Source organism: Vipera ursinii (genome assembly GCF_947247035.1).
Source record: "Vipera ursinii genome assembly, chromosome: 3".
Classification (NCBI taxonomy): domain Eukaryota; kingdom Metazoa; phylum Chordata; class Lepidosauria; order Squamata; family Viperidae; genus Vipera; species Vipera ursinii.
In genome coordinates, this window is record NC_139516.1 from 63,677,857 (window position 1) to 63,704,283 (window position 26,427).

Below are 26,427 nucleotides of genomic sequence, written 5' to 3' on the forward strand. Positions count from 1 at the left end.
TCCCACCGAAACTGTCCAGGCCAACGCCCCCTGATGGCTGTTGCTATGCAGATTCCTGCATACATAACAATGATTTTGCTAGCAACTTTACATTTAAATTCCTTTAGAACTTCTCTTGGACAAATACCATCTAGTCGTATGATTTTAGCCTATCATTAGTTTCAATTTCAGAGGGTAATTTCTTGACTTTATCAGTTCAGCATAAGTACATGCTGTATATATTCTTCAGTGTAGGGTTAGGGTTAGGGTACTTTGGTGCCAGTAGTGGATTCTATCTCACTATCATTTACCAAGCTATCTTTTTATAAAATAGCTTGATAGATAATGGTAGATAATTTATATGAATATAAATTTCTTTCTATAAACAAATAAAGCAGGATTTTGTATGCCACTGTAGTTAGGTTTTGGTATTAAGCCAATAACAGCAAATCATCTCAGCCAGTTTTTCAAAGGATTATCCATGATTATGAATTCAATTTTTAATTTTCCTTTTTTTCTTGGATAGTGGAATTTTCTTGGATTGAGGATCCATTCTTCTTTCCCAAGATGTCCTGTCAGCTTGTTCTCTCTCCTCATGCCTTTTCTCCTGCAAAGAAAAACCCTGTTCACTATGTCGCAAGAATTTTTCTCTTATGCATACACCTATTCTTGGGAAGATAGCTGCCACTTGTAACCCACCTTGATTACATTACATCTTGTTGAAAGCTCTTTCCTGCTTTCAAGCTATACTGTACTCTGAGATAGCCAATCTAGCAGAAAAGCAATTGTGATGTAATTAACATTTCCCCCCCTATCCTATCTCCTGGCGCAAATGTTATATAGTAGATTTGTGTAATGCACCTCATAATCCCAGGAAATGAGAAATGGCTCTTCCTTCCCTATGCTTCTGATTAAGGATTAATGGAGAGGCACCAAGGTGGAGTGGTATTTCTCCTTTCTCCATTTTCACTTGGGTACCTTTTTCATCTGCCATGCTGACTACCACCCCAGCAATGCTGCAGCCCTGTAGGTCAGGGGTCTGTAAACTTGGCAACTTTAAGACTTATGGACTTCAACTCCCAGAATTCCACAGCCAGCACCTTAAAGTTGTTAAGTTTGGAAGCCTCTGCTGTAGGTGATCCTTTTGTGCAAGGAAGGTATCTCATACTGACCAGGGATGAGAGTTACATTTTTCCTTTTTTATTTTTTCCAACCCAACAGAACCTTGGAACGCGAGTGCATAACGGTAGTCGGAGGGGGTGGGGAGAATTTGGCAAAAAAAAAAAGTGCCGGTTTGAAAATGGGCTTGATGTGGATGGAGCCAGTGGAGAAAAACACTCCCGAAACAAATCTCCCTATGCATTTCCGTGGTTCTTATGGCTGCTGCTGGAAATTAGATTGGAAAGAATAGATGAGAGAGAAAATTAAGCCAGAAAGAAAATTTAAGTTGTTATGGGAGCAAAGCTGGAAATAACTTTGGAAATGACTAGGTTAAAAAATGCAGCAACCAAATTAGGTCATTTATTAATTAGAGATAATGTATTTCTAGAGAATAAAATTCCAGCTTCCAGTGATATAAAATCTTCTTTAGCCACAGTTGTTCAATCGTGCAATTTACTACCTTCCATATCAATCTGCTCCAGTTTGTTAAACCTCTTGTCTGGACTTTCAGAATTGTGATTCTCAGTCGTGGTGGAGAATATTGAAAGTTGAACTCCACACCCAGAAGTCATCCAGGTTGAAGAAGTTTGCTTTAAATTATAGAAAAGAAAAGAGAATAAAATTAGCTATGTGTGAAAAAAGCTCCTAAATGCATTTAAGAACAATAACCTTATTAGGTCAACTGAAATCATATAACAGCATATACTTTTCTGAGTTCTTCTCCGCTACATGAAGAACCCAACTGCCTTGGATATTGTTATTACAAGTACAACAAAATGAACTCCTGCAATCGGTTAATATTTGTCGTCTTTGTAAAAAAAAATTTTTTTTACTTAGCTTTTGTTAAGAACAGGAACTAATGTAATTCTTTGCAGATTGTTCTAATCTGGTCAGAATTGTCTTTTGGATCCAGATTTCTGGTTATGTAACTCTCTATTTACTCTCGCTCTTGAAACTCATGCCAAATATGTGCAGTCAGGCAACACCCAGAAGGAAGTCTCCAGGGTTGAGAGCAAACATCCAAGTATAGAAAAGTACAGCTCTAAAGAAATGTAGGCATATGGATAATAAACACAAAGCTTTAGAAGCTGAGACCTTACTCTCTCATGAATCATGACAAAAAGGTGTGATTGCTTTATTCAATCCCCTTTTAACCTTTTCTGTAACTGAAATATGCTGTAATAAAATTCCTCAGAAGTACCCAGATTTCAAAGGCAAATGAACCTGTGGGCTTTAAAATGTTATCCAGGAATTATTGCCTCCCAGCATCTTACATCTGGCTTGAACTAAAATGTGACTTCTCCATTTCAAGATTGTTCAGGGAGGGTAAACTGGCCATGTCTATGCAGAGTCCATTGCAAGGGTTGAACATACTTTTAAAAAGTATTTTAATCTTGCTTCTAATTTTCAAGAAAACGTGTTTGTACTTAATGTAACGATACTCAATTTTTCATGCATAAGAGTGGCTGAAAGCTAATCTTAGATTCTCATCCATTGGGCTATTGTTTTTAAATTGAAGCCTGCAAATCTTCCATTAAAAAATCCAGACACTGATGCAAGTTAGTGACAATGAATTTAAAATAGAAAGCAGAAGAAAAGCACATATTCACAGGATGGCTTATTCACTAGCAAGACTTATTGTGAAATACTCTCCTATCCATAAAGCTAAACGAAATGTGTGTTTGTTGTATTTCTGTGCAGTGGAAAACATATCTATATTCTTGCTGTGCTATTAAAAGAAAACTTTTGATGCACTGAGGAACATTTAGTTTACTTTTTGTTTGCATTATAATTACAGTCATGAAATTGAAAATACTATTGCATCACTCAACAGAAAGAAGAAGTAACAGTAATACGCAAGGGAATGCAGCGCTGGCATGAGTAATCAAGGAATCCAGTTTGACTTCATGGCCAATAGCGCTTACCGTACTCTGTTTTGGCTGTTGTAGCATTAAAATAGTATAGCCACTTGAAATCCTTTATCAGCAACAGCAGTGGAAAACTTACAATCTGTTCAGCAGTGCCAGAATTAACAATACACTGCTGTCAGAACCTGGCTGGCTTCATGGTTTGAACTGACCCTCTCTGCAATGCAGAACTAACTACAATGTTTTAAAAAAAACTATCTGAGTGCTCCTTCAAAAGAGTACTAAATCTGTGTTTCATAAGAGCCCTGCATTAGACCTGACCAGGGCTATGAAAATACTGGTCTGGCATTTTATCAGCAGATGACTCTGAGGAAGCCAGATCCTCCAGCCTTTTCTGCAGTCCAAGCAAAAATGACTGGAGACAGCAATGCTCAGAGATTGGGGGAATAGCAGGACCACAGCAACTTGATATAGGAGTTGAGTGGATTCTCTGATAACTGCCTCAGCACCCTTATCATCACTGAAACCAGGTTATAACTACAGCCAAAAGTGTTGGAAGAAGGGAAAGCATACTTTAAAAGAACTATGAACAAGCTGCCTTGGCATGGATTGGGAATAGCATGAAGGCATGTTGTGAATTCTTGGCAGAAAAAAAATTAGTTACTGGAGCATGTTTGTGCATGGTTAGGAAGACATGGCAAATAGCTTTTAGTTTCTTCAAAGTGGGGATTGGCAGTAAACACTTGCTGAGATACAGTTCACCTGCTGTACTTTAACTTGAGCTCACTTTGAGGCAAGTCAATTCAGTCATAAAGATGCAATCGTCTTGAAGTCATGCTTGACTTTTGTTAAACATCCATGTTGTTTTCTTGCTAACAGACATGGGGGCAGCTTTCCATTGTTTGCTTCCCCAACATTGTCCCAATCTCCTACTTTAACCTAAAATATTGTTATTTCTGATGGTCTTCAAATCAAGTATTAATCATGTCCAACCTTGCAGAGGTTGTTGGAGATCAGCCAAAGTCAGCTAGATATTGCCAGATTACTTTGTAATTGCTTTGCGCTACCTGGCTTGAAATGTAATTATGGGCACCCTCTTCTGTATTCACAAGCATCACTAAAGTCTATGAAATTAGTTCTTCATCTCACAACTCTTTATTTCTTTGTAGACAATGCTGACTTGTCTACATTGCACGATGAACCCAATTCTCTCCTGCCGTCACCGATTCTGCCTTTTTTTTCCTTTTCCTTTTCCTTTTTTTTTTGCAAGACCAACTATGCACACCATTGATCGGTTGACAGCTTTACCCACCCCCTTCTCCAGCCTGTTGGCTACCCTAGAGAACCTCTGCCAATCAGTGTAGAAAATACGCTGCACAATGGATCCACAAAGTAGAGACAAGTGAACCCTTGTTCATGTAGCTCAGCAGTCATGAACTCACAATCATTCTGCAAGTGCAGCAGCTGCTGCCTCTGTTCCCTCCTTTGTTGCTCATTTACTGCATGCGCTTGGAGCAAGCCCTGGCCATTTGCAGGGTCTTTTACCCTGCATGCCTTAGTTGTCTTACAATTTGCATCAAAAGGACCAAGTGCAAACAAATGAACTGCCCTATGTACAATGATAGATTCCCCCCCCCTCCCCGGTGATTGCAGGTGCTATACCAGTCTATCAGGAACAAGATGCGTGTTAAGTGTTTTCTTCCATTCTCCCCAGTCAAAATGAAAAGAAATCTTCCTCTTCACTGCCTTTTACTCTAAACCACTTCCTGGATACCAGGTGTTGGAAAAAAAGGAAGCAGGTGATCTAATTTGTCCGACCATAATTAAATCCCTCTTCCTCTGTACAAGCTTTACAAGATTGATCCCAAGTTTGGGAAATTTACTAAGAGCCAAATCATGGAAACTAATTATGAGATCATTAAGAGTCGACAATAACTTGGTGGGACATAAATAAGGGCCAAAAGGATAAAAAATGAAACAGCAAGGGATTGGGGTTTTGGATTTTAAATTCCAAATTTTAAAATTTAGAACGTGTTTTATTGCTTGGGCTATTTGGTTTAATTTATTTTAATAAATAAAATATATTATGTGCTGTATATTGTGTTTTAATTGCCCTGTACACCGCCCCAGTCCTTCGGGAGAGGGGCGGTATATAAATCCAATCAATCAATCAATCAATAAATAAACAAACAAATAAATAATAAATAAATATGCCCAGGAATTCCCAAACTCGAGGTTTTCCATTTTATTTTCTGCCTACGAGTTTAAAAAGTGCAGTATAAAAACCAGAATTCACGGTTTCTTTATTAAATTCATCTGCCACTCATAGCATTATTGAGAGGCTTACAACATCATAAAACTATACCATAGCACTATTAGAATAGTGAAAACATTACAAATTCAAACATGAAAAGTTAACAAAAATTAAGATTAAAAATCCGGACCAATACGTAAACAGGGCAGAGGTGTGGGATCTTCTTACTAACCACGAATGGTCCAAATCTCTGAAAACTGCAAAGAAACGTCTCTTTCCTAAGAAGGAAAGAAGTCCTAGTAAAAAAAAGGGGTTCTGTCCAATTGCTCGTGAGTTTGTACAGGAAGTTCCACCTTAAAAACGCTTCAATGAACTTTTTTGTTTTCTTTTCAAAAGGGGAAGTCGGGTATATCGCTCCCTAGAGATCCAAAAAAGCAGATTCGTTGTAGTTCTATTTGGAAGCCGGAAAGGTCCAGGGAAGCCTGTGCAGGGCTGAGGGGAAAGCCAGAAAGAGTGAATTGGAGGCTGAGTATTTCCAAAGTACTGAAGCAGATGGTTTGCCGTTCCTTCTTGGGCAAAAGCCATTGCTTGGCTTGATCTTTCACTGCAAGCGCGTCTCCCTTATGTGAGAAAACCTCTTTGCAATACGGTATTCCTCTGCTGAAGGTGAGCCCCGGGGTGGCTGGGAACGGGGGAGAGCAATAGAAAATGAGGGTATGAAGCAACAGTTCTGCTAGATTTTGATGAATTTATCATCGTGATGCTAGAAGAATGTATTATGTAGTGGAGCTAAATAATTATTTCCTGATAGATTCTTTGGACAGGACATAAAACAGATTTATTTTTGGTGTGTGGTGCTGCTTTTCTTTTTAGAAGGGAGTTTAGTTTCTGTGTAAACCAAAACTGCCAACTTGAATTTGAAAGGTGTTTTTGTTCTCGTTTGTTGGCATAGCTTCAACTTTGATCCAGTCGGGGGAAAAACTTGGCAGAATGTTTGTTCTCTTGGAGTACTGCAACAGTGTCCAATTCTTTTGACTGTCCCACAAGAGAAATACACAGACACACACCCCCACACATACATTTTTCAGGGCCCTTCCTCCTTTGCAGCTGATTGATAGGGGGGGATCTGAGACATGATCTTTAAAGTCCTGATTTGCTTCTTATTTCTTGATAATCACAAAAGTATAGTACTTGACATTCAAAGTGCATTGTTTAGGTACCTGCCATAAGATATGCAGATGTGTGATCGTGAATAATAACAAAATATGAATGGCTTCTGTTCAAAGAAGATAAATGGATTACTTGCAATAAGTGTGCTTTAAGCGTGGCTGGGAACAGCATGGCCAGTTTTCAAACCCCCACCTCACCCCTCTTATTCAGAGAAGAATTTGATGTTTTGTAAGTGCTATGCGTGTTCCATTTTCATTCTCTCATTTGTCATATATTCTATGTACAGGTGGTCCTTGCTTAATGTCTGTTCAGCAACTGTTCAAATTTCTGACAGCCCTGAGCGAGTGCTATCTATGATCGATCTTTATAGTTTTGACCGTTAAAGCATCCCCATAGTTGTGTGGTTGGCTCACAATTGCAACTTTCCAGTGTCCTGCACTCGTGTGATTGCTAATCCTGACCTTCACTGCTGGCTTCCCATAAGCAAAGTCCATGGGGAAGTTGGCAGGAGATCACAAATGGCGACCGTGTGACCTTGTGCTTAACGACAGCACAGGATTTGGTTAATGATACTAAACCAGAAGTGCTGGAACTGCCGTTGCTAAGCGGCACAAGCATGTGATGTTGTGTTTTTACAACCACATTATTTAACAACAAAATTCAAGTACCAATTGCTGTTGTTAACTAAGGTGGCTCAGTGGGTTAGGACGCTGAGCTTGTCGATCAGAAGGTTGGCAGTTTGGCAGGTCGAATCCCGAGTGCTGCGTAACAGAGTGAGCTCCTGTTACTCGTCCCAGCTTCTGCCAACCTAGCAGTTTGAAAGCACGTAAAAATGCAAGTAGAAAAATAGGGACCACTACGGTGGGAAGGTAACAGCGTTCCGTGCGCCTTTGGCGTCTAGTCATGCCGGCCACATGACCACGGAGATGTCCTCGGACAAGCGCTGGCTCTTCAGCTTTGAAACGGAGATGAGCACCGGCCCCTAGAGTTGGAAACGACTAGCACGCATGTGCGGGGGAACCTTTACCTTTTATCTATACTAATTTCAATTCCAACTTGATATACCACATTGATGGGATATTTTTTTTAATACAGGGGAAATAGGGGATATCCAGGTTAGACTGTTAGCTCTCTGAGTTGCTGAACTTTTTCACACAATTGAGACCAAATTCAGAGTATTTGCAAGACTTTTTTTAATGGATAAACAAAAGTCTCACTCTTGCATACTGCATTAGCAGCTTCCCAGTACATATAAGTTATATTGCGGCGTTCTTTTCTGTTCTGGGTTTGTGCAGATGGAATGTACCATAGTTTTAAAATAAATGCTAAATAACATGCAAAAATGTTTTTCTTCAATCTTGTAGGTGCTTAAGGGGTGACTGTGATGCCATTTACACACACCAGAGGGGGACAGACGTCAAGTCTCAGGCCTCTTTGTTTTTTTGCTGTCTTCAAAGATAGTGCCACTGTATTTGGTGCAAAAACACCAAAAGGAAGAGGTGCACTTTCCCATTGATTTTATGAATAAAACACAAAAAAATAAAGCAGTAAATAGAAATACAGAATTAAAAAAAACAGGATATTTTAATTATCCCTGCCATAGTATGGTGGGGAAATGAATGACAGCACAACAATTTGTCCAAGTTAGTTTCTGGGCAACTAAGACCTTTCATTAGTTCCTCCTGGAGAAATGCAGGAGCTTAATGGAAGCAGAGATGTTCCTCAGACTTCAGCCAGACAATGAACTCTAGCCTGTATCCTGTCATTGCCCAAACTCTGTAAACATTATGACAAGGAAACTCCTGTCTCTGCATCATGCTAGTCCTCATTTACACAATTGGGATTCTGAACCGTTTTTAGCAGAATGACTTTCATGTTTAGTTTCTCAAGAACATTATTGCCCTGTGCTTCCTAGGTTATTAAGAGCATTCTGATCTGTGGGGAAGAGGAAGAAAAAGGATGAAGTAAAATGGAGATATGCATCTAGGATGTGCTGATGAGTTTTGATAGATTTATTGGAAAGTTTGTTGGTAATTACATTTTTAGCAGAGTAGTTCAAACTTTTGAATGTGCAGTGATCTTACCTATGAAACAACAAATGTAGAAAACTGCAAACTGTTGCAGGTTTCCAGTATATATTTGTACATCACATCTTTTCTGGTCATCTGACATAATATGTATTCAACAATCTTTCTTTATCCTTTTGCTTCTGTACCTCTCTTGTGGGATTTCCTTTCATCATAGGTCAACATTTTATCTCTGTAAAGGTGAATACAAAGCTACCAAATCTGTAATTTGTGTATCAGTGGGTCCTTAAGATCTTGTGTTTTGATGCCTCCTAATATTTTTACACTCTGCCCTTCTTATGAAGAATTGGGGAGACTCGATCAGTTTGTATGTCATGGTCCTAAAAGCTGATGGATTTTTTTTAAAGTAGGTCAGGCTAATGCAGATTTACTTGTTACTATGGATATTGCTTAATTATACACCAATAATCCCCCATGAGAATATCACAATTGCTGCTCATTTTTCTCTTTTTAAATATTCCCAGTAAGTATAAATTGGGAATATATTAGAAGAAGCATAGAAGAATCTAGGTTAAGATACAAGGTGGAAAAGGAAAAGTCTCCCAGGTGGTGGCAAATAGTGTTGCTTAAGCTATTTTAAACCTCCCTTTTTTTCCATTTTTGTTCTGTCAGAAAGGGTGATGGAAATCATACCTCTGGGCCAGTCTCAAGAGATGATTCAGGTCAATTGGCCTATAATCTGGAGTCATCTATCCAATAACCTTCTGCATCCTCTCTCAACTATCCACCTCCTGTTTGCATCCGTTTCTTATTCTCACATCTTTTTGCATAGCTACTTTGGTTCCTTTTGCGGCTCTCCATTATTTCCTCTTCATTGGAATAATTTGCAGTTCTGCTAGGATTCCTCTCCAGGATCTTATCATTGTTCTAGGTTCATTAAAACCCACGTTTTTGAAGTCTAAAGATATGGGTTTGACTAACTACTACATTGTTGGTGTAAACTCCAAAACTTCAGTGTCACAAAGTCACTTTCACTCAGTGTGCTTCCTACTTCTGCTTCCTCAATTATGTCGTCCGTGTTCATTCCTCCATCGTCTGAAAAACAAGTTTGTCAGCAAGACGAATCTGGAATTTCCTGGTAGGATCATGCTTAGCTGAGTTTATCTCCCAACCAATGTGCGGTTAAAGTTTCCCATCTCAGTGTTTATGTGGATTAGCTTGGTATGTACATTCAGTGATCAACCTTCTTGTCCCAAGACTTGACCTACTTAATATACAGGTTCTTTCCATTTAAAGTGCAAATGCTAGTGAACTGATTTTTTTCGGCAGTATCCCCTTTTTTGAGATTGCTGCATTCTCCTTTTTCAAGAGAATGGATGCAACATTCAGTGATCTCAAGCAAAAGAGATTGGAAGTCTAGAACTTCCCCCCCCCCCCGAACAGATCTAGCCTTGTTCCTGATGCATCCCACAGTGGCTTGATCTTTTACAGCTATTTGGAAAAGCACTTTATAACCAGAAGTATTTACGGAGCCATACGGGAAGGTTGCTTAATATCCTAAAGTAATATCTCAAGGAGATGTGACCTTCAAGATAACTTGGTTAGACACACGCTGTTAAAATAGGACGAAATATGTGTGGCAGTTTGTGAAAGCTTTGGTCCCTTATGTCAGCCTTTATAACTTTTCTCAAGTATTGACTTTGGTGGTGGTAGTAGTATTAGTGGAGGAGGAGGAGGAGGAGGAAGAGAAGGAGAAAGGGGGAGCTACTTTACTCCAATATAGTTGCCATTTTAATATTTTATACATAACTTTGACAAGATGTCATTCTACAACTCTGTGGAAAGACAATGATGGTCCCCTGTGTGTTTTCGATTAAGGTAGCTAAACCAGCCCCTTCTAGTTTTGTGGGGGCTACTGTTCTCACAGTCTTTACTATTTGTGATAGTAGCTATGACTGATGGAATTTGTTCTCCAAAACAGATTGCCAGACTCCTCTCTCGAGTAGAGGATCCATATATTTTAGAGAGTGGGAAATGAATTAGTGTCTGCCATCTGGAATGTTTTAGATGGCCTGTGCTGCTAACGAGTTTCCTAAAGAGTCTGAAAATGACTGCCACTTGAGATGGAGAACCTGGATGAATAGAGTTATAGGATATTTTTGTTCATTTCTTGTTTGGCCCAGTCTGGCAGCCACCCTTTTCTCCAGAGTTAATGGTCAAAGTAAAGATTCCCTCAAATCCAGCTCAGTTCCTGGTGATTATAGGTAGTCCTCACTTACCAACTGCAATTTGAACGGGAAACTCTATAAAGAGTAACTTCATGTAAATATAAAGTGTTGTAAAATAAAACATCATGTGACCGTGCTCAACCTTGAGGGACAGTTCTGGCTGCAGTTGTTAGTGGATTGTTTTGCCAAGTGTCAGGTGCCCAGACAATTGGTTCTTTTAGATCCAGAAACAATAAGCACACCAGTGAATAAAAGGGAAATTAAGCTTTATTGTTAACATAAAAAGCATACATACCAAGCAAGATGATACCCAAACCTCTTACAAGCTATCTGGAGTTCCTTAAAAATGACATCAGAGATATTCCAAGGCTGGCAAGTTTCCACAGTACTCACTGCCTAGGTTTTGTGCAGGAGCTCCCAGTTTAAAGGCCAATACAAGGGTTTTTATTAAAACCTGGCACCAAGACTTCATGGTCCTGCTTCTGTGGTCATGAGACAAGACTTGACATTGACTGGATAGCACCTGACTCTGGAATGGAAGCGAAAGTCTGAGACTTCCTAAGTTTGAAGCAATGTGAAATTCCCTCCCCTTGGCTTTATTCGGCAAAGAAGAGTAAAAAAACAAGCAGGTTAGTTCTAAACTCATTGACTCTAGAGCAGGGGTAGGCAACCTTGGCTCTTTTATAACTTGTGGACTTCAACTCCCAGAATTCCTGAGCCATCCATGCTGTTTTTTTACTATGAAGGAGAAATCAGAATATGTCACTAAACTCCTCAAACTACAATGGTCTTCCACATTGCCACTACATGAATCACCGGTGGTGATTAAGTGTGACATCACACGACTGCAACTTGTGACTTCCTCTGCATTCCCCATTTACTTTGCTTATTGGAAACCAACTGTAAATGTAGCAAATGGTGATTATGAGACTGGGGGGACGCTGTGACGGTCGTAAATGTGTAATCAGTTGCCAAGCACCCAAATTGCCATTAAGTGACCATGGGGATGCTGTGACAACTGCAACTTCAAGAACCAGTCCTAAATCTCCTTTTCCAGCACCATTGTAACTTCAAATGGTTGCTGAATGTGTGGTACATGGATGCATCCATTCATTATGTTTTCTTGGAAGCAGTAATTTGCCTCCTCTTCTCTGAATTCCAAAATACACGCACTCTGATAATTCTAGAAATAGCAGTCCCAACAGGTACCAGTTGAGACAAATTTGCTCCACGCATTCAGAGATGATGCTAAAAAAGAGTCACGCATCACAATAAATAATAAATTATTTGATTTTTGACTTAGTTTGTTGTATAAACCCAGCCCCTTGTGGCTTATTCAACAGTTGCAGTGAAATCATCCATAGCTTAGTACGATCGGTAAAACTCGGTTACATCTTGTAAAGGATGATTTCTGTTTATTGGGGAGTAGAGTAGCTGGTATAATCAGCTTGACCTGCCAATTTGGGAAGAAAGTAGAAGATGAGACAAATTTGCTAAGAAATTTGGAGAGCCCCAATAGGAAGCTTGTTTTAAAGAACTTTAAGTTGTTGCCTGCTCATCAGACGTGTACATAGTAACAAAATAGATAGCAAGGAGGATCAAAAAATTCCCCTCAAGTTGACATGAAAAATTTAAACAACTTTTTTTAAAAAAATATTTTGTTCCTCTTTGTAAGGGATTTGGGATTGGATTACCTCTCTAATCACAACAAAAAACTAATATGTCTGCTTGGACTAGGCTTATGTGCAAACTATTATGCAAACATTTTTAGTGGGGAGGGCTAGAACTAGGTCACTCAAGGGTTGCTAGAATAAGAGCGCTATCGCCTAGGTAATGGATCTTGTTGCCATGGTGTCCCTAAAGGCTGCATCAGCTTTCAACACTTTGACAGCTGGCTGAGATTGAAGGTTTTAATGAGGACGGACAGTTAGTTTCAATGATCAGTTTCTTGGAAAATATTCTTCAACTTTGTTTCCAGAATATAAATTAATAATGGAGGTGTCCTCTCTTGCAGTTTTGGTACTTAAAGCACCAGCATTATTTAAGCAACATAGTTTTGCACTATTTATTCGTTTCTTCTGGTTATGGAGCCGTGGAAATCATAAGATAGTGTTTCACTGGACCTTTTTGGTTTCTTTCCCAGAATAATGATCGTTTGTACAGGAAGACCTACCTTTTCATTACTTTTGGAGATAATGTAGATATATTTTGTTACATTAGCAGAGCAGGTAATGTAATTAGTTCCACACTGTTGTTTTTAATGGCAGGTTTTATTTTATCTCATTTACTATTCTAGGCCTTCATATTAATTGTTAATGCATTAAGCCATGTTTTGTCACATTTTAGCATTTTGGACCCCATCTGTAAACTTGGATGGCCTACTGCCCTCCTCTGAAGAGCCACTGTAGCTATTAAGGAGGATTGTTGACCAATTAAGCCAATTCATTTCACTGCCTTATTTTAATTGGCCAAAGCAATGGTGTAATATCCCAATACCATTAATTCTTTTGAGGCTATTTAATTAAGTTAGCAATACTTTCCGTTTTCTAATTAAATCAAACGAAACATAGATTGTTTAAACCTATGGCCTGGGCAAATCTGAGAGATGTGGCAAAACCAGTTTCAGCAATGAAATTGGCCACTGGATGCTTTTTTCTTTAGGAGCTGTTTGGATTTAAAGCTCATTTCACATTCATCACAGCTAAAATAATCCGTTTTAATGAACTCCTTAGTTCCAGTTTTCATTTACCAGGGATTTTTGTAGGTATTTACCATTGGCCAGGTTCCTACAACATCCTTAACTGCACTTAAAGGGGGTGCATGTAATGTGAGAATAGATCCAGTCAAACAAGCCTCGTGTGCTCACCTGGTACTTGTGTGGCCCACTTCTGGATGGGCTGCTGCTCTATTAAATTGATCTTTCATGCACTATTAGTAAGAATCACTTGGGAGAACAAAAATAGTAAGCTCACTTTTATGGCACTGCCCATTGTGTTGTGCTTCGACATTCCACATGTGAACCAGGCAATGCTGGTATAATTCTAAGGATCAGAGAATAATGAATCTGGGATGTGCTACCTGAAAACTGAATATTATTCATATTATCATAATGATAATTCAAGGAGTCCTTGATTTACAACCATTTGTTTAGTGACTGTTCAAAGACATGGCACTGAAAAAAGTGACTTATGATTGGTTTTCACATGACCATTGCAGCGTCCCCATTCAGACAGTTGGCAACTGGCTCATATTTATGACAATTGCAGTGTCCGGAGTCATGTGAATGCCTTTTGCGACCTTCTGACAAGTAAAGGCAATGGAGGAAGACAGATTTTCTTAACGACTGCATGATTTTAACAACTGCAGTGATTCTGTTAACAACTGTGGTAAGAAAGGTTGTAAAATGGGGGCAAACCTCATGTAACAACCGTCTCACTTAGCCACAAAAATTTGGGGCTCAATTGTGGTTGCAATTCAAGGATTACCTGCACTGTATGCTATTTCTACTCTCTCTTTCATGCTAAAAGTGTGACAATGATATGCAAACAAATCCTTTTTGGAAGGTGTTGTAAAGTTAGGAATGTGGTTCCCTTTTTGTCCCAAAAAGAAAATTTTGCATAAAGAAGCACTGTGTAACTGCATACTGTATTTATTCTGTGCTGAGGGAAGGCAAACCTTCAAAAGCTTTAATGAGAGATACCAGGGAGAAGGATTGAATGAAACCTGCATTAAGAAAGGTTTCAAAAGTAAAATGGATCTAGCTTGATCTGAGCATCTGTATGTGGTATGTGCCTGCTCACAGGAATAGACACCCCCCCCCAAAAAATGCTTAGACTATTCTGTCAGCAAGCTGCTCACACACAAAGCAGACTGTTCAACAAGTCGGCAAAATGGAAATGCTGGGTTTTGTGCAATTACTTATGCATGTTCCTTGAAGCACAACTGCTGTTTTATTTTGCAATCTGTGCCAAAATTTGCCAGCCAGCAGCTAGGAAAGGAGAAAAAAGGGAAAAGCCTTTGGCAGCTGTGAGTCCTGTTTTCCTTTCTCTCAGCATTGTAAAGCCTTCTCTCAGAATCTTCTCAAAAAGAGGCAGGAGGTTTCTCCTGTGATGGAGATGTAGGGGTGGGAGGATAACGCCTATCATTAACTTAACATTAGTTTTTGCAAGCAGATGTGCCTTAATTTTTGATGGTCCAGCTTTCTATACTCAATTTTGAGTGTGTGTTTATGCGTTCCACCCGTTCCCCAGATGTTCTGTCCCAGGTACCTTGGGTTATCCTGCCGGTTGCTTCAGTTCTTTCAGTCTGTCATCAATTACCTTAATTATCCTAATGAAGGCAACCATGGTGCTCTCTGAGCTTGGATGTTTCCTTGCAGACGGTTTATTACCCAAACTGCTATCACTGATGATGTTACCTAGTTTGGGTAATGAAATGTCTGCAAGCAAATAACCAAGTTCAGAGAGCACCAAGGACCCCTCATTTCAACTCTGAGCTACAAATATTCTCCTTTATTGGGAAGCAACCATTCACTTCACAGCCATATACACCCTACAGTCATCTAACTTAGCTAAGCCTTGGTGCAATCTGAGAGAACGATCCCAGGATTCCCTACAGCAAGGGTGTCAAACTGAATTTCATTGAGGGCCGCATCAGCATTTCGGTTGCCCTCAAGGGGCCGGGTGGGTATGGCCAGGGTGGGCGTGGCCTACTGGGTGGGCGTGGCTAGAGTGCGTATGGCCTACGCATCAAGGGTGCCTATGGGGGCCTGGGCAGGAGTGGGACAGATCTGAGGGTCTCTGGCAGAAGGAGGGTCTCTGGGCCAGGGCCAAGGCAGTGGGGGGCGTTCCCTCACTGTTTCCAGGATGGCTTCGCGGGCCACATGAAACCACTTCGTGGGCCGGATCCGGCCCCCGGGCCTTGTGTTTGACATGTCTGCCCTACAGGGACCAGACTGGGATGTTCTCCTTCAGAAGGTGTAATCTACCAGCATTATCAAGGCTTCTAGAGCTGTTGTATCCTAGTCCTTTTTATTGTATCATTACGTACATTCCTTATAGTCTACATATCTGGTCACCATCTCCTGTTTTCGCTGCAAGGAACATCTGCTTTGAATCAAAAGGACCTTTATTTGCATTCTTCGAACCATGGATCAACCCTCTTAGCTAGGCCTTGCTCCTTGATTTTTGCAGCACCAATCTGCTAGACTTTTATTTATTTATAGACTCCTGGCGGTTGCCTGGACAAGTCCCTGCAGTTTTCTTGGTAAAATTTTCAGAAACGGTTTTTTTATTGCTTTCTTCTTAGGGCTGTGGGAGTGGCCCAAAGTCATTCATCTTATTTTGTGCCTAACACAGGACTAGAGTTCATGGTCTCCTAACTGATGCCTTTACCATTACACCAAACTGGCTCTCTCCAACTTTAACCTCACCAATAATTCTACTACAAAGGTAATTTAGCCAAAGCAATGTGATTGTTTCAAGGTCATCCAAAGACATTTAAAGATAAATTGCATCCCTGTTTCCTGATGTAGACTTATCCTATTTACACAAATTGTGGCACAATGACTATATTAGGAGCCACAACATATAGGTGCTTGCTGTAATCTGATATTCACAGGTAACAGTAATGTGCACATCCGTCTATTTTTCATATATCATTATAGTCCTTTACCCTTTTCTTCAAGCTGTGTGTCTGGATTGGACCTCTGGGATTTTTGGATAGTGTGAGTTGTTTTTTTCCCAGCATTGCTCTTCATATTCTCATTTATTTTCTTTCATTTTCTTCTCTCCAAATGCCAGCATCTGCATGGTGTCTCTCCCCTAAGCAGGGAAGAATTGAAAGTAGCCATGAGCACAGAAGCCCATTCCTCCTCATGACTTAGAGGACCATACATAAATATCCGGCCTGTCTGGTGACACAGACGTGCTGCGACTCCTTATGAACCCTGCACCATGAATATTAAATTGCATTCCGGCACATGGGGAGTCTGTTGTCCTGTGATTGAAACCAAGTGATGGAAAAAAAGATCCATTCAGATATCTGATTCCTAGTACTAGGACCAAGTTCTCCCCTGCAGTTTCTTCTCCAGCATTCTGTAGGCTGGTTGTTAATGTCTTCTCTGCAGAGACATACATGAAGTGACTTTTTTTTTGGGGGGGGGGTGGAAATGGAAAGAAAAAAGCTGATTGACTCCTGCTCGGCTAGACCAAATTTCAATAGGTTTAGCATCCCTTCTAATCACCCCCCTCCCCCGCCCCTGTCCCCTCCGGCCCCATGTTAACTCCAGAACCATTCTCCAAGAAGGATTTGTTAACTTCAAGAGAAGATAACTGATTAATGGCAGAGATCTTGTCCGACATAATCACAGTTAGAACTGAAGAAAAAGAAATCTCTTGTAGGAGGCTGAAGCAATTAGAACCTGTCCCTTAATTCCTTTTTTATGTAGTTGAATACATTGAGACGGGCAATTCAATATGACAACAAAGGTGATGTCAAGTTTGTCTTCATTACAGTAAATGTTCTTCATTTTATAGCCTCATTGTTAGAAGAGAGACATTTTCCTGTAGCTCAAATCTCTTCTTTTCTGAAAGGGGGGGGGGGAAATCAGCCTCCACCACCAGCTTCACCTTAATTATACAGCTTGTCTAGTTAACAGCTTGTCACTTTTCCTCTGCCTCATTGTTCGTGCATTGAATAGTCATTTATTAGTATTATTAGCTTTCCTTTCCTGAAGGGCAAGTAAACAAAAGCCTCTCTTCCAAGCACTGATCAAAACCTCTGTTAGAATTCATTCCTGGATAGGAAAATTAGCATTGTGTCTCTCTTTCGTTTTTTTTTATTGGTAGGTGGGCATTTCTCTTTTGGAACTGGTTTCCAGGGGCTGCGTAAGACCTGTCAAACCAGTCTATCTATTTGTCACTCAAATACCCTTCCCTACACGGACCCCAAAATGAATTTTTAGGAATCATTTTGGTAACTGCAATATGGAATTACCTACTTCTTTGGTATTTTGACTCCAGAATATCAGCACAGGGAACCCCAAGGTTCAGATGTAATCGTGTCATCTGGTAAGTCTGACTCTCAAAAAATATCTCTTCCTACGACCCTGTCCAAGAAAAGATATTGGCTGAACTTTGATAAAATTCTGGTCCATAATGAACATTTTATCCATTAGTAGTTTATCTGTATGTGTTCTTCCTTAATGTAGTTGAACATACATCAATAAAGTGATTGTGTAAGAAGAAATCAATGGTTGCACCAATAGTAATAGGAGCCCTTGGAGCAATACCCAAAGGGTTGCTTAAATACATTGAAATTTTGAACCTATTAGACCTGAATATTCTGACTTTGCAAAAAAAAAACACACACCACTTTACTCGGAACTGCCCATATAGTCAGATGTTACCATAACAGCTCTTAGGTCCATGGTTAGGACTTGAACTCTTCAGTTTTTACCCGTCCCAGACTGTGAATCAAATTGAAGATTAATCAGTAAGAATAAAAATAATAACAACATTTCAAGGAAGTAATTTAAAAAGTCATTGAGGTTGCCTCTTTGGATGTGCAGGCTTTGCCATTTAGGCAAAACTCATCGAGGATTCTTGGCTAAAGTGCTTAAAGTGCTCAGTGGCTTTTTCGGCCCGTAAAATCTTAAGAGAGACTTTTTAAAAATGGCGGAGATTCTGCAAGGTTGCTGGATCTCATGAGATCCTGAGGTGTCTTGCAGGTGTCTTATAGCTGTCCTACATGAGATTGCCAAGCTTCCATGTGATCTCAGTTTGAAGGCCTCTTTTCATACAAGGTTTCCTGAAATCTACAACTTTTTAAAACATCTATATTAAATTCTCTATGGAAGGTCTTTTGCAGATATCATATTACATTGATGCCTCTGGGCACTTATGCTGCCCATCTTTGATCTAGGAAATCCTTACAAATGAATCATTTCAATACACATGCTGTATCCTGGTATTGCTGAGATGCAGAAAGAGGATCAGCATGAAACTGATCACAGCATAATGGTCAGAGGTTAAATAGGGAGCAGGGAGATGGATGTTAGATAAAAAATAGCCTAATAGTTAAGGCACCAGGCTAGAACGCAGGAGGCTGTGGACTGCCAAAATCTTAGAAAAAAGTAGATGAAGAATGCAAGTGGCGCAGTGGTTAGAATGCAGTATTGCAGTCTAACTCTGCCCATAGCCTGGAGTTCGACCTGGGGCCCAAGGTTGACTCAGCCTTCCATCCTTCCGAGGTCGGTAAATTGAGGATCCAGATTGCTTGAGGCAATATGCTTTAAAGCCATACGAAGCAGGATATAAGTCTAAGTGCTAAGTGCTATGATTACTCTGTCATCCACAACTGTTGGATTGGATCTGTAGCAGAATGAAAGACATACATGCTGCTGTTTGTGGAATGCCATTACAGTTGACTTTATAATTGCATTTTGTTGTTGTCTCCAATTGTGTTTCCTACAATAGTGTTGGGTGGTGGTTGACTATCTAAGTTGGGATAGCATTGCTTTCCAGACAATTTCTCAAGTTTCTCCCCTATCTCTACCTTTGCCATCTTGCTTAGTTGCTTTGTTACTTATGACCAGTTACTTAGCCATCATTTGAAGTTACGATGGACCTGCCCAGAGCTACTTAAGTTAAGACCCAATTTTGAAATTCTGACAGTCAATCTCACCCCCCAATTCCCATGGACAAATGATTGCATTTTGGATGCTTGGCAACTGGCTCACATTCATGGCTGTTTGCACTCTCCAGTGATCATGTGATTTCTGCCATTATTTTTTTTCTGCCAGAAAATAGTATTTATTTCTGGTTTCCAGCAAAAAAAAAATCCCATTGGCTATAATGGGTTTGTTTAATGACTGTCATGTTCGGCTTAACACCACTGCAAAAAAATGACATACTGTAAATTTGGGCATGCTCGTGAGGTGACCCATTTAATGACTGCCATGACCATAATTCCTGGCTCAATTACGGTCATAAGTCAAGGACTACCTGCTCACTGGTTGAAAGACTCCTGTTTTTCCAGAGGTAAATTGAATTTAGCAAGAAACCAGGAGACATTTGGACTCAGGAGAGCCTGATCAGAAAATAAACACGGACTCTCTTTCTTTCAATGTGTTGCTAACATTTTTTGCCTCTGGCATTCTCTGTCCCTTTTCAAAAAGCACAGCCTGAGGAAAGCAAGTTGAGGAAAATGTCTGATTCTGAATCATTTGGAAGCAGAACGATGGGCTTCAGATTTCAGCATTGTTCCTGATCTCTCTTGTATTTTAAAAGGCTCTCCCAGGTTTTTCATTGTAGAAACAACAATGCCTTTGATGATCACAATTTGTGATTGCAGGGACGCTTAGCTACGCCTTTCATTTGAACTGAGCACAGCAGAAACTTGCTCTGATTCACTGCTCTTATGGGAATCTGTGTGGCAAAACCCCAGGCAGCAGGTTTACAGTGCTTCACTCCTGATGCTGCAGTTGACGGCACGGGACCTTTGTGGGTTGTTAAAGAGAGCGGGAGGATAGATGTCCTTTCAAAGAAGACAGAAAATCCTTGACACTCTCTTGATGTTCTTCTAAAGGCTCCTCCTGGTTGTCAGAGGGTAGAACACTTGTGACGATTTCAGTGCGCCAGAATAGTGTGATTTTTAAGATTAAGCATCTCATGGATGTGATATCATGGAATAAAAGGTGAAAATAGGTAAGCTGTTAATTTCTCTATGGGTTAATAACTGGCCTAGGAGGAGGTGAAGTTTTTGTATTGTAACGTAACTCATTACCGTCTTGGGAAGTAGACATTTCCATGGTGTTTGAACCCAAAATATTTTAAATGACAGCTCATATCCTCTGTGGTTAAGTGACATCATTTTCACAGGGCTGTTTGCTAAGAGATTAGTGGCCAAATTTTAAACCATTGTGGCTGCAGTTTTATAAGACTGAATCCTGTTGATTTTATGGAGCCTTATTTCTGACAAGAGTTTGTCTTAATTTTGGGGAGGAAATTGTCCTTTAAAAAAATAATTTCTTATTAGTTGTTCAAAGGGTATGGTGATTTATACAGAAGGAGAGAAGAAATAAGATTTTAGACAAGCAGTCTGATCTATTCTGAACAGTAAATGAGTCATTCCTACTCCTTTGCTCGTTATCTCTGAAAGGAGTTTTGCATATAGTTTTAATAAACATTTTTAAGGTATCATCTCAGATGTCTTGGACCCATTGCATTTTTTTCAATCAGAGGGACTCCTCAAGGCACTTCAGTAGCAACACAGAAATAATGCATGATTTATAATAACCGTTTATTATTATTTATTAAATTTATACGCCACCATTATGATCATCAATAGGTAGATATCCAGATTATTTATTCAAATATTTAAAACTAGAGTTGGAGATGATGAGTCCTCTAAACCTAGGCTTAGAATTGACTAAAGATTTTATTGTTAGTGTACCTCAACTCCCAATAAACTGTAATAGTTCTTTCAAAAACCATTAGCCATCTTTAAAAGCTCACCTTCATGTGATGTCTAGAAAAGAAATATTAAAGGAGCATTTATTTCAGATCCAGCATTTTATTCAGATAGGCAAAACCAAAGTGAAAAATAAGGGTATTTCTAAAACAGCATATTTCTGGTCCTAATTTGATGGCGCTCATTCACATTTTGTAGAATACGTCTAAAAATCAAGGTCATATAGAAAATGCTATGAGTTAGGCCATGCCTTGGAATTACACTTAAGCCAGAACAGCCCTTTTTTGTGTGTCTATGGCTTATGAGGGTCACTGAATATCAGTGGTTGTTGAGGACCGAAACCTCTCTGCAAATCCCAGCTTTTGTGTTTTCAACTAAGCAAATAATTGCTTGCTTTTCATGTTCTAACCTATATGAAACCTTGTCTGTTTCAATGGGATTATTTTTGTTTAAGGGGCATGGGACCCAAGTTTGTTTTTTAAAATCTACTTTTAATTTTTTTTAGAAAGCCTAGTATTGTTCATTGTATCAAATGAATACACAGAATACTGCAACAAGTATTTTAAATTGTTATTCTGGAACATTTAATGGGGGCAGTTGGTTGGATTCATTTATGTTGAATTAGTTTCCTGATTAATGAGTTAATACAATATGCTATGCCCAAATGAAATAAGCTATGTTATGGGCTTAGTCCAGGGGTCTTCAAACTTGGCCATTTTATGACTTGTGGACTTCAACTCCCAGAATTCCTCAGCCAGCATGCCTGGCTGAGGAATTCTGGGAGTTGAAGTCCACAAGTCATAAAAGGGCTAAGTTTGAAGACCCCTGGCTTAGTCTAATAAAAAGGTAAAGGTTCCCCCGCACATGCGTGCTAGTTGTTTCCAACTCTAGGGGCCGGTGCTCATCTCCGTTTCAAAGCCGAAGAGCCAGCGCTTGTCCCAGGACGTCTCTGTGGTCATGTGGCCGGCATGACTAGACGCCAAAGGTGTCTAATAGGCACACCTAATTTGTTAATATATATCAGAAACCAGTGTTTGTGCCAAAAGACACACCCTTTTTTCAAACTCTGGTAGTGAGAAAAAGTAACTTATTAAGCCACCTTAATCATGAAAATACTTCTTTTCTCTACCTTTGTTGCTTCTGAACTATAGGAATCCAAATGCAACAAAGAGTAGTGTATGAAGCCCCTTTAGTTTTCTCACTTCCCCCCTTTTTTAACAAATTAAGTCATTTTCACAACTGTACTAAAAGCACTCTAGTCATATCGCACCTGGTCAACAAATTTTCTGAGAAACAATGGGACTGTTTCAAAGCTATCTCAGTTTGAAATAGTTAGAGCAAAGGTGACATCTCTTCTTTTAGATAGCACAATTCTTGTAGACTGTTATTGCTCCCTTGAACAGGATTACACAACAGGTATCCCAGCCATGTCGTTAGGTCTGATTCCAACCTAGACCAATCTGTTAGCTGCTTGGTGTTCTTACAGTATTCTCTACACTAATCTGGCCCAGTTTGGGAATCGGAGTGCTTGTGCTTACTGTACCTGGTCAGTACACAGGTAGTCCTTGACTTACGACCACAGTTGAGACCAAAATGTCTGCTGCTAAGCGAGACGATTGTTAAGTGAATTTTGCCCCATTTTATGACCTTTGTTAAATTGTTAAATGAATCATAAGTGTGAAAAACCGTTGTAGGTCACTTTTTTCAGTGCCATTGTAATGTTGAATGGTCACTAAATGAACTCTTGTAAGTCGAGAACTACCTATAGATATTAGAAGCCAGAATAGCTTGACCTGTAACTTCAGGTTTTTTTCTGGAAGTGCCAAACTATGGTCACAGCTAATTTGACCATGTGATTGTGAGCCCTTTATGAAAAAGGAGGTGTTGCATTTTCCAACCAAGGGTTAGGGTTAGGATCAGGGTTAGTTTACAATGGTTTTGATGAAAACCAACCCTTCCAGTTTGGGGCAAAATTGCGCCTATAGCAAACCACTGGTGAAGGACAGACTATTCTACTGTTGTATGCTGAGGACTATCAGTTTTTAATTTAGGTATAAATTTAAGTAATCGTAAATGTAGAATTATCCCCAATGAAATCTACGTTTAATTCCAACTATGCAATTTACGCCAGGGAGGCAACATAGCTTTCTTTATCAAGTCACCTTGTGTTACTGTTAGGCCTTATTTGGCTGTTGCAAGAACTGAAACCTCTCCAGGTTATTAAGACCCCCCCAGACTGTGCAGGTATTTTAGAGCAGAGGTCCTCAACCTGTTGGGCACCGGCGACCAGATCCATGTAGAGAGGTTTTTCCATGGACCGGAGAGTGTGTGGTTTTGTGTGCCTGCCTGCATCCTGTGGATGGGGCTTTGCTTGTTTGTGCAAACCGGTTGCTGTCATGCCGCGGACCTGTACCGGTCCACGGACCTGGGCTTGGGGACTCGTTTTACAGCAAAGCACTGCAGCTCCTTCACTTCACTTTTAGGACATGGAGGCACATTTTGTAAAGAGGTTTTGAAGGCATATTTTGCATATTTTAAAAATTGGTTTCCATACTCTTTGCCATTTCCCTCTTTTACTCGTGCCTGTGTTAGCCATCAGGCACAACATATGCAGGCCCCAGGGCTTATGAAACTTTGGGGACCTATAAAAACCCTGAAAATATGGATTGGAATAGTAAAATCAGAAAATTGTATATCCCCAGATTAAATACATTTAAGACATGATTGTTACTTTATTATGTGTATTCTTCAACTTATTCCTTGCAATGTATTGGAGAATGTAAGGTCAGGGAATATCTTTATAACCCTATGTTTTGTACGCTCTTGCTACTACTATAAAGATAAAGATATAAGATAAGTGTCCTGAGGGATTGTCAGGTACTTAATTTGGCCCATTCCTGTTACATTACAACCAGTTAACAACTCTGGAAATTTACTCTCAAGGCTGTTGGCCACAGGTTGCACACTTCTGTGACACAAAATAGAAAATGTGTTGTGCCCTGGAGTGTGAGAAAAGCTCTTAATATTGTTGTGCTATTGCTAAACCTGTCTTCTGGGAGAGAACTGTTCATACTCCTGAAACTGTATGGTCTGTATCAAACATCATTAACCAATAAAAAGTGAGGAGGAAGAATTTCCCATTCTCATCCATCATGTTTTCCACATTGGTCTTATGACCATGAAGAAACATTAGATATGGTATGAATCAGTCAAACACCACCAACATATATTTCTTGGGGAAGAGAGTATGATCATTTTTAACAATGCAGTATTGCTTAGATGGCGTTGTTAGGATCTAACAAAACTTTGTCAGCGCCCAGCATAAAAATGCAGGCACTTGAAAAGAAAGCAATACGATCACAATTGAGCCCAAAATTTATGTTGCTAAGGGAGACATTTGGGTGGATTTTGCCCCCATTTTATGACTTTTCTTGCCACAGATGTTAAGCGAATCACTGCAGTTAAGTTAGTAACCCGGTTGTTAAATGAAGCTGGCTTCCCCATTGATTTTGCTTATCAGAAGGTTGCAAAAGGTGATCCCGTAACACTGGGACGCAGCAAAGGTCAATAAATATGAACTAGTTGCCCAGCGTACAAATTTTGATAACGTGACTATGGGGATGCTGCAGTGGTCGTAAGTGTGTGAAACATGGTCATAAGTAAGTCACTTTTCCCAGGGCCACTGTAACTTTGAACCGTCACTAACTGAACTGTTGTAAATCGAGGACTACCTGTAGAAGAGAACATTTGTAGCTCAGGGTTGAACTGTGGAGTCCTTTGTGCTCTTTGAGCATCACGGTTTTCTTGCAGACATTTCATTACCTAACTAGGTAATCAACACGCAGCAATGATCATATGTAATTGGCTAACAGTTCAGGGGTCTTCAAACTTGGCCCTTTTATGACTTGTGGACTTCAACTCCCAGAATTCCTCAGCTAGGCACGCTGGCTGAGGAATTCTGGGAGTCGAAGTCCACAAGTCATAAAAGGGCCAAGTTTGAAGACCCCTGGGCTAACTAAACGTCTGTAAAAATTAAAAAAAAAAAACCAAGCTCGGAGAGCACCAGAGTCCACCTTAGAAAAAGTGGACGTACTTTTCCAGTACTGTATAATCAAAATAATGGGTTTCGTCGTGGGAGGGGCATAAGGAGTAGCCTTCCTAAAACTCTCGGGATTAACCCGGGATCAATCGCTTGGCTAGTATCGCACCAGGGTTTCTCTTCCGCGGAGGAATTCTTGAGGCTGGGAGGAAAACCTTGGATGGCAAAGCCTCGGTTGCTCACTTTTTCCCCCTGTTCTTTGCACGCAGCCAGCCCAACTTCCGCGAAAGCTGAGCTCGGCAAATTCACTCTCCGGCAGGCAGGGGATCCAGTACGGGGCGAGTGGGGTTTTGTGTGTGTGTGTTTTTTTTTGCCATTTATGCAAAAGGGCTGCAGACCTTTCCTTCGGGTAATTTTACCTGCCGTCTTTAATTAACTCCAAAAAGGAGAGAGGGTTTTCCCCATGGAAAAAAAATAAAGCGGGGGCGGAGGGGGGGGTCCCCCCACACTCCTAATGGTGGACGATTTCTTGGGATCGGAATGTAACTTGGTGAGCCAAGAGCTTTGGTGGAGCAGTGGGCTGATGCCTCCTTAAGTAACACAAGCTGCCTGCAATTAGTGCAGGTTCGCATCCCACCAGGCTCAAGGTTGACTCAGCCTTTCATCCTTCCGAGGTAGGTAAAATGAGGATCTAGATTGTTGGGGGCAATTATTTTTTTATTTTATTTTTTATTTTAATTCCATTTATATCCCGCCCTTCTCCGAAGAGTCAGCAAGCTTAGCAGTAGCCTTCATTCTATGTATATGCCTGCTTATTAGGGCTTTCACACACACCCCAAGCGGCATTATTACAAAGTCAGCTTAATTGCCCCCCAACAATCTGGGTCCTCATTTTACCTACCTCGGAAGGATGGAAGGCTGAGTCAACCTTGAGCCTGGTGGGACTCGAACCTGCACTAAATTGCAGGCAGCTGGTGTAGGAGGCATTAGCCCACTGCTCCACCAAGGCTCATATTAAGCTGACTTTGTAATAATGCCGCTTGGGGTGTGTGTGTGTGAAAGCCCTAATAAGCAGGCATATACATAGAATGAAGGCTACTGCTAAAGCTTGTAAGCCGCCCTGAGTCTTCGGAGAAGGGCGGGATATAAATGGAATTAAAATAAAAATAAAGAAAGAAACTTCCAGAATTGCCGGCTCCCTTCTCCTGGGCTTGGCCGAATGATTGTC

The 26,427-nt window shown here is 40.2% G+C and overlaps 1 protein-coding gene across 2 annotated transcripts in view; it reads left to right on the forward strand.

Moving 5' to 3' along the window:
• Window positions 1-26,427, forward strand: part of ACOT11 (acyl-CoA thioesterase 11) — a 111,809-nt gene that overhangs the window by 43,212 nt on the left and 42,170 nt on the right. The window contains exon 1 of one of the 2 annotated variants that reach the window (XM_083359634.1): window positions 5,644-5,928. The exons of the other annotated variant lie outside the window; for it this stretch is intronic. The gene's annotated coding sequence lies outside the window, so the exon portion shown is untranslated. Of the gene's footprint in view, window positions 1-5,643; window positions 5,929-26,427 lie in introns of those variants that run through there. 2 annotated transcript variants of the gene reach the window in all.